General features: G+C 39.3%; 1 long non-coding RNA gene across 1 annotated transcript in view; it reads right to left on the bottom strand.

The window, feature by feature from the left end:
• Positions 1-11517: 11517 nt before the first annotated feature.
• LOC118663562 overlaps positions 11518-12807 on the bottom strand; it is a 34563-nt gene continuing 33273 nt past the window's right edge. Inside the window, exon 2 of the long non-coding RNA XR_004970081.1 lies at positions 11518-11777. This is a non-coding gene — a long non-coding RNA (uncharacterized LOC118663562). The remainder of the gene's footprint in view (positions 11778-12807) is intronic.

Genomic DNA, 12807 nt, shown 5'->3' on the forward strand with positions numbered 1-12807 from the left:
GGCTACTAGTCCAGTGTTCATCTACATAGAACCCACTCTACTGGAGGAATGGTGGCTGTCATGGTGGGACATTGAAGACTATTTTGGGGCAAGCAGAAATACATAGTCCTCCTCATAATCATTCATACATACATCAAGTACTAAGAGCCTCTTACATGTCAGATACTGTCTGGAAGCAGTGGAGATATAAATGTTAACAGAAACTTGAACCGTGGCTTTGAAGATCTCACAGATTAATAAATATGCCTGTCAGTTGTGTGTTAAGTACCCTAACTAGGTACTTATGGGATCATAGAGGAAAATCTTTAAGCCTGCCTAAAATGATTGGGGACGACTTTTAGAGGAGATATAGTGACATCAGTGTTTGAAAGGAGGGTCAGAATTTGACTAAGCAGAAGGACCTTCTCCACAGAGGGAAGAGCCAGGGCTAAGGCAGAGATCTATTCAAACTAATGATTTCTTTGGCAAGCTGTGTATCTGGGTGGTGGTATAACAGGTAAGAGCTGAAGCCAGACTTCCTGGGTTTAGACTCTAATGCTTATTGACCGTGGGTGATGGGAGCCGTGAATGCTGAGATTGTTAAACCTCTTCGTGCCTCAACTTCTTTATCTGTTAAATGGGAAGGAAAAATTGTAGAGTAATACTTATGCCGTAGGTTTGCTGGGAGAGTTAGAACAATGTCTAGTGCATAATGAGACTCTATTTGTGTTAGTTGCTGTAGTCTCTCTATGGCTGAGCCCAAGAGGTGGGAAAGGTTTGGTTGAGACTTGAGGCTCCAGTGGTTGTCAGGGACCAAGCTATCCAAGCTTGAGAAGCTTGGCCATACAACCCAGTGGGTTATCATTAGAGACTCCTGTGGCCAACCAGTTCTCCATTTATAAGTGAGGGAATATCAGACCAGAAACCAGAGCATGCATGTTCTTGGAGAGTGCGCAGAATGTGCCTACTCAGAGCCTGGACAACCTTCACCTTGATTAATCTTCTCAATGTTGTAAGCGGATGTCCTCAGGTGAATGGAGCCTTATCTGCTCTAACAGTTAGGTTATAGAGAAAGACAGAGTCCATAACTTTAGTCCAGATGAATGGATTTGTGAGGTAGGTAATGTGACCCAGGTGATGGATCATCCTTTAATTGCTGAACTAATAAAATATACACTTTGGATGTGTTTCAGGTGCCTGCAAAATGCATACCTGGAAAATCATCAGAGCATATAGTACCTTTTCCTGGCTTCTAATACAACATACTTTCTCTGATTAATACCACATTAATAATTACTTAACCACTAATAACTTATTATTAATGGATTTATTAGAGATGTTAAAAGAAAAATAAAATAACTGGCAATCCATAATTTTGGAGCTTTAATTTTCAAGTATGTATGCAATACATTAAGTATTGTGTGTAATAGGAAGCGTTTTCTAAAAATGAGGTCACATTGTACCGTCTATATTTAACATGCCCTCCTTTTCCCTTCACACTGCACTGTGAGCACTTTCCTGTATCACTGAATATTCTTCTCCATCTTCCATTTTGATGGCTGCATACAGTTTTATCATCCAGCTGTAATATAATTTCTCTGACTCTTGGACATTTATGTGGATTCCAACATTTTACTGAAAGTAACATAAAAACAAGCATTCTTATAGCTGTATCTTTGCCCGGGTCTATGAAATATTTTCTTTGGGATGATTCACAGAAAGAAGTTCTCAAGCTTTACAGAGGCCAGATTTTATTGAGACCATTGAGCCTGGGTTCTTCCTGATCCTTTCTCAGAAATGAGGTGATGAGTTACACTGCAGGGTTTCTCACGGGCCAGGTTCATTCTCCCCAGGGTGGGGAGAGAGCAGTTCAGTGGGATGAGATAGTCCTGTGTGCATGAGATGACAGGCCTTCCCTGCTGCTCTGGGGCCTGGGTGCAGGGACCACAGAGAAGGTGGTTTTGAAGGATACCCTTTAAGCCGCACCTGGCCTCTGAGCCAATCCTCTCATCATCACTCATGAATTTCCACTTTAAACCAACAATTGCTTTTCACTTTGCAATTCTATAGCCAGAGAATGAGAATGAAATGAAAGTCTTAATCCTTAATGACACTAAAAGGTTTTTGAGTATTCCTTAATACCATTATGTTTTCAGTGAAAGCTCATTTTTTTGTTTCCTTTGGTAGAATGTAAAAATTTAAAAAAAAAAAATCATTTCCAAATCAAATGCAAGTACCAAGAACTTGGATATCTGAAGGGAAAGACCAAATAATCAGAGTGATCCAGATGTCTTTTCTCTATTAAAATCCTCATACTTTCCTTTGAGGAAAATATAGTGAATTATAATCTGTGTAGATTATATTATTATAAATGTGTGTGTTTAATTAGCTATAAAACACAAAGGACCTGTTGACACACACATACACAAAGGAAGTGTTTTGTTTTTTATTGTTATATAAAATAATGCTGCTATAAAAAAAGAAAAGGAACAAGATGAAGTCACCAGTAATTCTACCACCCAGAGATAACCAGTTAGCATTTTCCTTATTAAATACATTTAAAGTAAAAATAGGATCAAATTAATCACTATTTAACATCTACTTTCACTTAGCAATGAATCATGAAAATTATCTTTCAAGAAATTACGTATCCTCTCATTACTTTTCAAGATATCATCTCATATGAATTTCTTTGTCCTTGGTTGTATCTGTAGCTGTATTTTCAGATGTATGCTGAGATTTTTATTTTTTGAAAAAATAAATTGTCTTCAGGAAGGTTGTAGCAATTTACTCAGTCACCATATAGGAATGCTTTGCCACACCCTTGTCAGCACTGGCAATTATTAAAAACAAACTAACAAAATCCTTACTAAGTAGCATACCTTTGCTATTTTAATTTGCATTTCTTTATTAATGAGAACACAGTTTTGTTTTTGAGACTCATTATTTTCAATTACTCATAATTAAAATGAATCACTGTTATTAGTTAACTTCCCAGTGTAGTTCTGTTATGCTTACTTGGAGAAGAAAGATCAGATTTACTGACATGTTTGGCCCAGGCGTGGAGGGGAAAACATGGGGAACACAGGATAGGTTTTTCCAGCTTCAGGAAGCAGTCAGTTGGGCAAAAGACTATAGAAAACTAAGCCCTCAGCGGACAGCATTAACTTGTGCAGTAACAAGTTCAGGGACACTCTGTGTCTCAGCTGTTCAATCATGAGAGAGCCCAGAAAGGAAGGTTGCCATGGCGATGCCTTGCCGCACGTGTTGCATTGAGGAGGGTGGTGCAGAGGTGACCTTCTGCAGAGTTAAATGAAAGCTGGTGATCGTTGGCCTTTTGAGAAGTGCCCCAAAAGCGGGGAGTCGGGATGCGCACAGGCTGCTGCTGGGAGGCGGCTGCTCTCTGGTGGTGCAGACCCAGGGTGCGCTGGGAGGCTTGGGGAGGGTCGCATGTCCCTGGCCCTGAGCAGCCCCCTTCCCGGCAGCGGTGATGCTGGCAGCCATGTTAGCGCAGCTCAGATGCCTGGGCCCCTTCCCCCTTTTCAGATCAGGCCTCAGTGGGGCCCAGATCAGTCCGTGACCCGAGGTGGGCGGCGAGCGCCCCATAATGCGCGCTCACCCACCAGTGCTCTCAGCATTTCATCTCCACCTTCGCTCAGGGCACCTTTGCTTTTTCTGGTGATTTGTTTGATGCTGGGAGTGATTTGGAAATCGAATTCCCAGCAACCTGGGAAGCGAATTCACATCTCTTTCACCCCGGCTGCGGGGAGAGGGGCGGGGGAGGCGCGAGGGGCAAGGAAACGCAGATGTGATATGAAAGTGAAGGCACACTTGGCCAGGCCTTTTATTTCGTACATCATTTGCATTTGCCACAGCGATTTCAGAGGCAAAGCCTATGCGGACTTGCCTGGGATTGAGAGGGATACTTCACACATTCCTCAGGACGCCAAGCAGATACTAATGTGTGATGTTTGCATAGAAAATAGGAAATACTCAGGCAGCACATTTTACTCTGCTGCTGTGTAAAGATGCAAAGCAGGGCCTGGGCAATAAATATTTGCTTTATTAAATTTGGTCTCCGTGCCTGCTTTAGGCATTTCATTTTCTCCCTGATGGATGGACATAAAACCGTGGCATTTTATTGGTCTGCATTGCGTTTTTGCATCTGCTACATGTCACATAGTTTAATCCAAGACTGCTTTGAGTTCTAGAAAACCAGAAGTACTAGTAGTGACTTCTGTAATTATAGCGACATAATTTGAATGTTAAATTCGTTTGGGTCAAGAGCTTAGGCAGAAAAGATTATTAAAGACAGGAGTGATGTGGTTTCAAGGTTGAAAAATGACAAATCGAAAACATTTCTACTGCCTTGAAACTAGGCAAAGCTCATTTATAATTTTCATTGGTATAGAATCTAAGAGCTAAAAACGGTGCATTGAGATTATTTTGTCCAGCAATGCCTTTTTGCAAATGGAGAAACAAAGATTTGAAAAGGTCAAGAATTAATTTCCCAAGGTCATAAAAGCATCAGAATACAGACCTGCATTTGTAGTTTGACAACACTAAGTTCAAAAGCAGTCTGTGGGACTTCCTACACTATGAAATCACCTCACAACAAAAAATATTGAGGATGCCAAAGAGCTTTTGCTTTTGTGAATTATATCTATCAATAGTTACCACACTAGAATTTAAAACTAAGAACAAAAAAAATACTAATACATTTAAAATAGAAATTAAAAGATTACATGTTAACACATTTTTGTGAAAAGGACATAGTTTTACATTTTTTGAAAATTAATATGTAGTTTACAGTTAGGCTCATCTCCTTCTTCATTCAATCTGTTTTAATATGTTGTTTTGGTTAACATGTATGAAGAAAATATGGCCTCTCACATTAAATAGGAGAACTTGGTAAACCACCTGAAAGTGTTTTGGGAACTCTCAGAAAGTGTTGTGCTGGTAAATATTTTGATAACCAACCCACCAGGGAGGAAAGAAAAACCCAATTTGTAGCATTTGCCAATTTCCCTGGTGTAAATATTCTCAATGTGGCTGATAATGCAGAGTTGGGAAGAAATGTACATCAGCACAACATCGTATAAAATTTCTTCTACACTGTAAATACCATAGATCTAAATAACCTCAAAGGCCTATAAATAGTAAAATATTTAGGAAGTGACAACTTTTTAGCCTTTATTTTAATGTAATTTGTTTAGTTGCAAATTTTTATAATTTAATTTTTAGCAAGGGTATACTTAGCAACTGCCTCATAAAATTCTTGAAAATTTGACAAAATTTGCTATAAGATGGATGGAACTGCTCTTACACGCAACCACTTCTAGGAATCCTCAGACCATATTTTGAGAATTAGTATATCAAATTAATTCAACAAAAATTTATTCAGCATTTTTTGTGCTACAATCTGAATATAATATATTTGAAAATCCAGAAATAAAGTAAATATTATTAAGGTTAGGGGAAATAATTAGAAAATGCATTAATCAGGGTAATTTAAACCTCTGCTAACTACTCAATTTGAGTTAAGTATTTGACTTCTTTAATATCAATGAAAGTGAAAATGAAAATGTGATTGTGTTGTCTCTGGGAGAGGTAGATATTACCACTTTAAATTTTGTAGCAAGGCTGTAGGCTAAGTTGGTATTTTTATATGAGAGCTGTGATCTGGATATAAGATCTCTGTAAAAGGAAAATATCTTCTTTACCAACAGAAACATTTAAAACACCATGATTTAGGAATTTAAATTTTACTGACAGCAGGGTTTGTTTGATCTTTGGTATAACCACAGTGTTTCCAGATTAAAGGAACTGTACTCATGGTGAAATGCATGAAATATGTACTGGCATTGTGGGAAATCGGTCATTCAGTGATTATTTATTGATCATCTACTCTGTGCTACAAGCTGGTAAGCTTACCATCCTAAGTAGCCACTCAGTGCTTCAGGCCAACATTGATCAAGGGTATTTATCCCCTGAGCATTGGCATTGGTGTGAAATAATTATTGCCCTGAGCACTGATAGGACCAAGTGTAGGAGGCATGGGCCTCTTTTCAGTTTAGGTCTCAACCATTCCGTTATGTTACCCTGTGGACACGCATGAGCATTTTCTTTAGTGATTGCTTGAGGCTCACTTGCTTTGGTTGCTGCCTTGCAACATTTGAAATGAGTTAGTAATAAAGTGTTTTTGCTGTTGGTTTGTTTAAGTGTCACATGTAAAGGAAAAGTCATTAAGTTACAAAAGGTCCTTTCCAAAGGGCCTTGTACTCTAAGGACCTGCACATGGTGCCTCTGGCAAGTGCAGGAATTGCTAGAATATGCTTCCACTTCAGATGCTGCAATCTCGGATAGGGTGTAGGTGGGTGTCATTCATCAAGGCACACCTGTAAAAGAAGTGTAACCCAGTCGTCAGCTATGGAAAAATATCTACTGCGATCAGAAAGTCAAAGCTCTCAACTTAGCTGCCAGACCCATCTCTTCTGTGCCTTTATCTCATTTTGTTTTAGAAAAGAAAGAGCTGGGGATAAGGCAAAAGAAATGAAAACTGCTTCAGCTGATTTCCATGGCCTTGGTTCTACATATATTGACCTAATGGGTATGGATGGAAGCTCCAGGGCTGTTATGAATAACTAACTCTGTGACCCTGGGTAAATCTGTGAGAAGTTGCACTAAATACTCTTTACTGTTTCCGGTAGTTCTCAACTAATTTCATATCAAACATAAGATGCTATAAAAGTTCACACAGTGGAAGTCTGGCTGACATTAAAGCTGAATATTGATGTGACAAGATCATCTCCAAATCTTTACTGCAGACCAATTTGATGGAGTAGTTTAAATAAGAGCATGAGCTTTGAAATTGGACATAACTGAATTTGAAACCTCCCTAGGCATTTACTAGATCTGTGGCCTTGGATACATAACTCTAAGTCATTAAGACTCAGTTCCTTTATTTTTAAAATGAGAATTTATTGCTCAGCCAGTGTGGCATTACGGGTCAGGGAACATTCCCAGCATTGCAGGCTCCATCTCCAGTCTTTCTCCCTCTCCCTCTCCCTCTCCCTCTCCCTCTCCCTCTCCTCTCCCTCTCCCTCTCCCTCTCCCTCTCCCTCTCCTCTCCTCTCCCTCTCCCTCTCCCTCTCCTCTCCTCTCCCTCTCCTCTCCCTCTCCCTCTCCCTCTCCCTCTCCTCTCCTCTCCCTCTCCCTCTCCCTCTCCCTCTCCCTCTCCCTCTCCCTCTCCCTCTCCCTCTCCTCTCCTCTCCCTCTCCCTCTCCCTCTCCCTCTCCCTCTTCCTCTCTTTCTCCCTCTCCCTCTCTTTCTCCCTCTCTTCCTTATTCTCTCTCTTAAAAAAATTAATAAAAACATTTAAAAAATAAAATGAGAATTTATTTATGCAACCAAATATTTATTGAGCTCCTAGTATATGCTCTTTTAGGCACAATGTTTTAGCCACAGCAGATATCAATGAACAAGAGACACCCAGACCCTCTTCTTATGGCTACCAATCTGATAGATGAAGATGCGCATCTGGCCATCACCACACTGTTGTCTGTATCCATGGGTTGTGCATATATGTTCTTTGACTAATCCCTTCATCTTCTTTTATCCAGTACCTGTCTTCACCCTCCCCACTGACAGCTGTCAGTCTATTCGATGTATCCATCCCTCTGTTTCTATTTGTCAGTTTAATTTATTCATTAGATTCCACATTTAAGTGAGACCATAGACTTAGTTTTTTGAGGAACCTCCATACTGTATTCCATAGTGGCTGCACCAATTTACATTCCACAAGTGGTGAGCAAGGATTCCCTTTTCTCCAAGACTTATTATTTCTTGTTCTATTGCATAAGCCAAGCTTTAAGATCAATCTCATTGTGTGTATGTATATGTATATAGGTTCTGGTTCTGTTTCTCTGGAGAATTCTGGTTTATGTAGATTTTTTCACTCACCATAATATTTTTGAGATTCACTTGTGTTGTTGCATGTATATTGCTGAGTAGAATTTCATTCTATGAATATATCATAGTGTGTTTATTCATTTCCCCAATGATAGAATCCTAGACTATTTTCAGATTTTGGCTAATTATGAATTAAACTGCTATAAACAATCTTTTTATCAATGGATTTTATTGGAAACAATCAGACCTTTTTTCCAAAGTGGTTGTATTATTTTATATTCCCACCATAATGTATGAGAGACCTAGTTGCTTCACATCATCAACAGTACTTAGTATAGTCAGTCCTTTAGATTTTGCCATTCTTGTGGATGCATAATGGTATCTCATTGTTAGTTATTTTGCATTTCCCTAATGAACAACTCCTTCTTGTGCCTATTGGACATTCATATATCCTTCCCTGTGAAGTATCTATCCAAAGTCCATATGCATTCCTCCACTGTTCTTTCCATCATATTTGATATCAGCCTCTTGGCAGATATGTACCTTCAGAAAACCCTCTTTCATGGATTCTTTCATTAATACATTATTTGGATGCTGATAAAGTTACTGTCTTTTACTGGAAGATATCTAACAAGAATATACCACAGGTTTGAAGAGAAAACTGTGAAGCAATTTTTGAAAAGAATTAATTCCTTTCCCTCTGTTTTCTTTTATCCACACCTGAGAAGGATATTTTTATTGGAGAGAGAGAGAGAGAGAGAGAGAGAGAGAGAGAGAGAAGAGAAGAGAAGAGAAGAGAAGAGAAGAGAAGAGAAGAGAAGAGAAGAGAAGAGAAGAGAAGAGAAGAGAAGAGAAGAGAAGAGAAGAGAAGAGAAGAGAAGAGAAGAGAAGAGAAGAGAAGGGAAGAGAAGAGAAGAAGAGAAACTTTGCCTTCTGTGCACACTCCAGGTGGGTTTTGAACCCACAACCTAGGTATGTACCTTGACTGGGAATTGAACCTGTAAACTTTTTGTGTATGGGGCAAAGTCCAACCAACTGAGTCACCCGACCAGGACTAGAGTGATTTTATGGTGCTAGGTAAGTTGAATTACACTGTGTAGCCCTGTTTGTACTTATTGGGCTCACATTTGCAGAACACATAACTTCTCAGTTGTTAATTGAGATTGGCTTCTCTTTTCGTAGGTCAACACTTTAGTCTGTTATTTGCCACCACTATTTATGAGTACTATTTTTTTACATAAGATATTCCAATCATTTGTTTATTGCTTCTACTTCCTATTTCTGCAGAAGCACAGAAACTTCCAGCCAACATCTCTGGGAAAAGTATTTGTGCCAAAGAAAATGCCAAAATTACAATATGTGAACCCTACAAAGAATAAAAATACTCTATTTCAATCTTACCCTGATCAATGCTACCTTGCTCTAGTAATGAAAATATATTCTTGAAAAATGATTCCATTAGTCTCTGTTAGAAATAGAAAGAGTTCTTTCTATATCCTCTTATAGTTTTGTAGCTATGCTTTTCTTTTCATTTCTCTTTCCCAGCTACAGAAAAAAAGTTCTGTTTGAGAAAACTGTCTTTGCTCAACTCACATATTAGAATCTTTATGAAATGAGTGGGTTCAGTAGAAGATCTCATTAGTAATACAGACACTGCTCATTTGTTTCTGTTATTATCTCAAAACTATCTCCCATTTCTATCAGCAGTACTTGTCATTCTCCCCAGCTATTTTACTTCTCGAGGGTATGTCTAAAGAGAAAACTGTCGAGGCAAAAAAAAAAAAAAAAAGCATGACTTCCTTATTTTTAAGAACCAGGAACTTAGCCATTTCTTGGTTAAATCTAAAAAGACAGGAAACTCTTTGGTCTCTTCACTTGCCTTTCTTGGCACTTACTGAAGTGATTCAGACCTTGACCCTCCCACCAATTGGAAATCAATACACTGACTAATAGGGCCCCAACCCAAGGCACCTGAATACTTAGAGAGTTGCTGAAAGATGAGAGACAAAACCTACCTCACTGGAGTTGTTGGTCTGAAGGTTTTGCTTGAAGTACTCAAAAACTTGCAATTTCTTAATAATTTTTGTGAAATTTTACGGGAGTGGGGAATTAAAAATAGACTCTACCCAGGTATGCACCTGCCTGAGCCTATGGACTAGACAGGCTCGAAGAGATTGTGATGACTTCACTCACACAGGCCACATTGGACACACGGGTACATCTCTGGCATTTCTCCAAGTTTCTCATTGTCCAGGAACTATGTTCTTGTTTGACCTTTACTAAGAATCTCCCTAGTTATTGCCATAGTCTATCGAACCAGTGCTATAATAGTCAACCATGGGGGCCTAATACAGAAAGTTCATACACTGTCAAAGAAAAAAGGACATGGTAGATTAGAGCCCTGGTTTATTTGTTGTTTAAATATTTATTAAGGGCCTACAGTGTTCCATATGTTCCTGCACATTACTGGAGCACACAGCTCATGTCTGCTGGAGAGAGATAGAGATGTACATAGGCAGTTACATTCCTGGATATTAGGCATAACAATGTGCACAGAGAGCAATGGGTTTGAATGGGAAGATCTACCTGTATGCATAGGTGTTTTAGTACACGTGTATGTGTGCTACACAGGGTGTCAGTGGTAGTTGGCAACATTTCCTGGAAAACTTAATATCATTGGCTAAATTTGAATGTATGGGTTGGAGTTAGCCAACTCAGTATGGTAATAAGAGTATTTATGGTGGAAGAGGCAGCTTTGCAATGACAGAGAGACGTGTAAGAACTTGGCCCATTTGAAGAAGGTCAAGTAGCTTAGTTTGATTGAGTTTAAGGTTCAGTGAGGAACAATGGAGAGAGATGAAGCTTGAAATATTTGTAAGTTGTCCCATTAAGTAACAGGTAAGATCTAAATGAGGCAGTCTGAAGAAAGAACTTGAGCTCTCAACCTCTGTATTGTGTAGATATGGGCAGATTACATTATGAGGGTGTTGATATAATCAAGGAGAAATCACAGTGGCAGGAAGTAAAAGTAATAGTGGGCCTATATACAGGATATAGATGCAGGCATATTAAGGAAGTAGACTTCATAGGATTTTAAGTGGTTACTGAAAGAACAGTTAGTAGAAAGAGGGAGAAATTAAGGATGATTTGGGTGACGGCAGCACCATTTTTTAAATGGGGACTATGGAATAAAAGCATATTTTGCAAGAGCATTTATAAGTTCAGCCAATGATCAGTTAAGTTTTGAAGTAAGTCTTAAAAATGTGTTTTGGGGAACTAGATAGGGACACAGGCATGATTTCCAAGGCAGAATGGGTAAAGTGAAAAGAGAAACAGGCCAAGGATAGAACCCTGAGAAACACCAACATTTAGAGCACTGGCTTTCAACCCAGTATTTGTAGAAATAATTGGGCAAATAAAATTGTATAAGGAAAATAAATTTATAGGAGAATTCAAAGGCATTAATAAAATGGCCTGGCAGTGGTGGAGAAAGGGGGCTGTGGATGGAGGCTGGAGGCTGCAGGAAGGGCCTGGATTGGGGGCAAGAAAGCATAGGTGGGTGGTGAGGCCCAACAGTTAGGGTTCCTATATTACTTATCCATTAATGTGTAACAAATCACTCCAAAGTTTAGCAGCTTTAAACAACAAACATTTATTATTTCACAGTTTCAGTGGGTCAGAAATTGAGGTGAGGTTTCGTTGGTTGCCTCTAACTCAGGGTCTCTCAGGTTGCAGTATAGTTGTCGGCCATGCCTGTGGTCCCATCTGTAGGCTTGATTGACAGAGTATCCTCTTTCAAGCTTAATTACATGGGTTGTGGCAAGCTTCTGTCGCTTGTCACTTGGGCCTCTCCATATGGCTGCCTTATGACATTGTAGCTGGCTTCTCTAGGTTGAACAATTCAAGAGAGAGCAATAAGAACTCTTTCAAGATGGAAGCTACAGTCCTTTTATAGCCTAATCTCAGAAATGACATCACATCGCGTTTTCAGTATTCTGTTTATTAGAAGTAAGTCCAGTCTATTATTCCATACTCAAGAGGAGGGGATTACACAAGAATATAAATACCATGAGGCAGAAATCATTGGGGTTCATCTTTGAGGCCACCTATCAAAATCCTTATTTCCATGGTATCTGGTAATTAGGGATTCATAATGCCCCTGTTTGGTAATCACTAATATAAATGATGGGCAGAGAAATCAGTGCTCAAAAATAAACTGAGACACAAGAAACTACAAAGGTAGAAAGGAAACCAGGAGAGATTGATGTCTGTCAAATAACCAAAACAGTGAGTATCAAGAAGGAAAGAGCCCTAACCAGTTTGGCTCAGTGGATAGAGCATAGACCTGCTCACTGAAGGGTCCCAGGTTCAATTCCAGTCAGGGGCATGTACCTTGGTTGCGAGCACATCCCCAGTAGAGGGTGTGCAGGAGGCAGCTGATCGATGTTTCTCTCTCATCGATGTTTCTAACTCTCTATCCCTCTCCCTTCCTCTCTGTAAAAAAATCAATAAAATATATTTTTTAAAAAAGGAAAGAGAGGTCATCAGTGCCAAATACCACTAGTGTCGGAGCCATTTTGGATGTATCATTGATAATCTAGGCAGGGGCAATTGCAGTACATGTTTGGGCAGAAGGCAGAATACTGGGGATAGAAGGATAAAGTCAAGGAGTAAAAATAGTGAGAATGGGGGACTTTAAAAAAGCATTGTGAAGGAAGAAGAGCATGTACTAAATAGAGGCAATCTATACTTAAAGGAGACTTTTTTCTTTTACTGGAAATGCAATATATGACACATTTTGTCCATCACTCATGCTGTTTTCTCATCCCAGTAGGTCTGCACTTCCCTCTCCATTTATGAAACCACTGCTTTTACTTCAAGGCTTGGATCAGTCTGTGTTTCCTATGAGAATTATTT

This window comes from Myotis myotis, unplaced genomic scaffold (assembly GCF_014108235.1).
Source record: "Myotis myotis isolate mMyoMyo1 unplaced genomic scaffold, mMyoMyo1.p scaffold_m19_p_10, whole genome shotgun sequence".
Lineage (NCBI taxonomy): Eukaryota > Metazoa > Chordata > Mammalia > Chiroptera > Vespertilionidae > Myotis > Myotis myotis.